General features: G+C 47.5%; 1 long non-coding RNA gene across 1 annotated transcript; it reads right to left on the reverse strand.

Annotated features, from left to right (window-relative positions):
• Positions 1 to 210: 210 nt before the first annotated feature.
• Positions 211 to 3162, reverse strand: LOC121138565. The gene is made up of 2 exons (XR_005875500.1): positions 2128 to 3162; positions 211 to 641 (listed from the first exon to the last, which is right to left on the reverse strand). It is a non-coding gene; the product is annotated as an uncharacterized LOC121138565 (long non-coding RNA).
• Between the last annotated feature and the right edge of the window lie 238 nt (positions 3163 to 3400).

A 3400-nucleotide genomic window follows, 5' to 3' on the forward strand; every position in this document is an offset into this window, starting at 1 on the left:
GGAAGAGCAGTCAGTACTCTTAACCTCTGAGCCATCTCTCCAGCCTGAAACATGTTTCCTTTAAAGACCAGAAGTTGAATACTTTTATTTTGTGGGATAAAGATCTGTTACAATATTAACAGCTTACCTCTCCAACAGTGGAAGAAAAGTAGCCTCAGCTAATACTCCAATACTCCTAGACTAACGGTTTCTAATTTTCAAACGCACACAAATCTTCCAACTCTGTTTATTCTGAAGATAAACCAAAACAAAACTATAAACAATGACAACATAGGAACAAAGGCTACCCCTTAACGGAGACTGTGGTCTCTAAGTCCATTTCCCAACGTAAAGGAATGAGGGTCCTTTGCAAAAACCCCACAAGAATGCAGTAAGTCAGTCTGAAATGCGGGAAATTCCGTAGTAACCATGACCCCATTCCTTTTGCAAGAGAACAGCATGGCAGAACAGCAGGCACTAATGCCTGTGTGTAGACTTACACGGACCTCGAACAACCGCCATCAGGGACACATTGGACAAGCACTTCAGTGGAGCGTCGGCTGGATGGATGGCTTCGCACAAGCCAGGACGCACATGGTGAAGGAAAACTCACTCCTACAAGTTTTCCTCTGACCTCCACATGCGCACCATGGCTGCCTCCTCTAAATAAAGTTGAAAAGTGAGTGGAATGCTGGGTATTTTATGATATAAAAAATCATTACTGCTACATAGGATAGCATTATTGTTATGGTGAAAATCTTTATGTGCTACGTCACTTATGGATGACCTGATATAGCATTTGGGATTCCCTTTGGTATACCTAGGAAAAACACAAACTGGACAGGAGCAGAACAAATCTGACAGAATGCTTGAAGAAACGTGTAAGGCCATGCCAATTCATCGTATCCTCTTGCTAATCTTTATATACTTAAACTGTCACTGTTTTTAAACATTTAAATAAAAGACTAATTTAGAAACATTAAAGAAGACCCAAATGAAATGAAGAGATTTTAGTGTAAGGGTGATTTAAAAGTAATAAACCAAGTTAATTAAAGATGTAAGGTACATCAAAAGGGAATCCTGCTCAAATTCCATCATGTCCCAGGGCTCAGGAGCTTGCAAAGTGTGCTTACAATCTCCCCAGGCTATAGATCAGGACCTTCTGAGCGCAGGGGCCCTATCTCTTCCTACGGGGGTCAAAGGTTAGCGTCCCGGGCTGCTGGTTGGAGGCGCATGTGCAGACTGCATGAGCAGCCTCATTCACAGGGCCGTTTTGGACGTGGGCTGCACAGTGGAAACAGTCTTCACATATTAAGTAGCTGGTGCTGCCCGTGATGAACATTGGGGGCAGCTGTTGGGGGAAGTCACTAAGGCCCCAGGAATGGCTGACACCCAAAGCTCATGTGACCTAGGATTTGTCTGCTGGATCGCTAGAAAGCCCCTCTGCAGATCCTGTGTCATTTCTGCCCCCCCAGCACAGGATTCCTTTCCATTATGGAGCTCCTGGTGTTTCCTGGTAGCTGATGATTCATTTTTCTCCCTTGAATCTTCTCTGTGGCCGGATCCTTGTTTCCCATATCCTTCCCACCCCCTCAGAGAACAAAAGCCGTCGGTCTTTTGGCTGGGGTCTGAGCTGGGCCATTGCACTCTGCACAGGATGAGACCCAAGCGCTCTTCCAGCTTCCTTAGATTTCCCTGAGCATTCCGAGATAAATCCAACCCGTAGGATAAATGCTAACCATAGGACACACTTGCTTTTCTGGATGAAGCGATGTTTTACGCGATTCATCTGTTGTCTGAGATTTCCAGTTATAGTCATGAAATCTGGTCTCTGCCCCTGATACAAACCCCTGTGTTTATAAGACATAATCTAAATCACCTGCACATTTTTCAGAACTGGAAACACACTTTCTCATGTCTAAAAATCCAGTGACATGAGTTTTCCCTTTTACATCATGTTTGAAAAGTTGCAATAACAGCAGTCAGTTGAAACGAAGATGGGTCAGAATTAAATTCAAAGTCAAGAATTCTATCTTAGCCCTGGCCCCAAACCACAGACAGATCAACAAGAACCTTTGGTTGCCTCTGGCTTTGCCAAACTGAATCCCATAGTTTTGGGGGATTAGAAGGGTGAGGAGGAACACCTACCCATCCATGAACTGCTGGAGCCTGTGGAGGGGCAGGTCCTGCAGGGAGCCATAGCCACAGGGCCTCCAGGACTCTGGGCATTAGCAGGGTATCCAAGATCTCAGGGAGGACCAATATTGACAAAGTGGCGGGAGTCAGGTGCCTTGAACCAGACCAGAACTCAGTGCACCGAACATCGGTAAGAAAAGCTGTTTGGACAAAAGTGTACACTGTATGGTGCACTGCAGCTCCCAATGCCACCATGACCAATGCACATGACGGAGGGAGGGCCAGGAGAAATGAGGGAGCCGCGCGGTACGTGGATGGCGGAACTGGAGACTCTGACTCTGACTGCTGTGAGAGAGGACGGGCTGGCTCACAGAGGGGTGGCTGTTGTCCAGAGGGGCCAGTAAGAAGTTTCGTCTTTGTTTTTCTCTCTTTTTCTCTTGTGGGGAGGCTATAAGGGTGGAGTACAGATACAGGAGGACTGGGAAATGAGCAGGATTGGGGTGCATGATGTGTAATTCCCAAACGATCTAATAATAATAATAATGGGGTGAGGAGGTGACTTTAGCTATCCCAAGTTATGCTTGCCTAAAACAAGGCCTGCTGATTCACAGAGCATGGGGCGCTACCCAGCAACCGCTGTTTCACAGGTAAGAAAACTAAAGCCCAAGGAGTCAGTGGTTGCAGCAGAGACAGCGAACCCGTGTTCCAAAATCGGCTTACAACCGTGTCAGCCTGGGGTGTCTTTCTCGCTGTTCTGCACCCCACTGTTGTCACCTCACTTCTGACTGACAGCTCTGCCACGGACATTGTGTGCCAGCTCTGACCACGCACGTACAGGTCTCTCCCAGCTCAGAACTGCCGATGTTCTCAGTGACGCGTGTGGAACTCAATGTGCCCTGCACAGCCCGCACAGGAAGGAACCTACCTGTGTCTTTCCCCACGTGACGTTCACTGTCTGGAAGACTTAAACAAACATGGTCCTCCTGCCTTTCACAGACAGGTCGATGGCCCTTCCTCTGCTGCCATGATCCATTGTCTCTCAGTGAAAACTGGCATCCTCCCTCCCTCCCCCCTCCCTCCTTCCCCCCTCCCTCCCCCTCCCTCCCTCTCATCCCCAGCACTCTGTATGCGGACTTGCATTTGCCTGGTGCGATCCTGCAGTTAATCATGAACATTTCTTCTCTTCCCTTCACCACAAAGTCCTTTAAGCCGGAGACCAGATTTGTAGCCAGGATCTTATTTATAGCTCCAGCAGTTGCTCACTGAGACAATGATAGAAAGACAA

This window comes from Mesocricetus auratus, unplaced genomic scaffold, assembly GCF_017639785.1.
Source record: "Mesocricetus auratus isolate SY011 unplaced genomic scaffold, BCM_Maur_2.0 contig_11689_pilon_obj, whole genome shotgun sequence".
In the NCBI taxonomy this organism is placed as follows: Eukaryota; Metazoa; Chordata; class Mammalia; order Rodentia; family Cricetidae; genus Mesocricetus; species Mesocricetus auratus.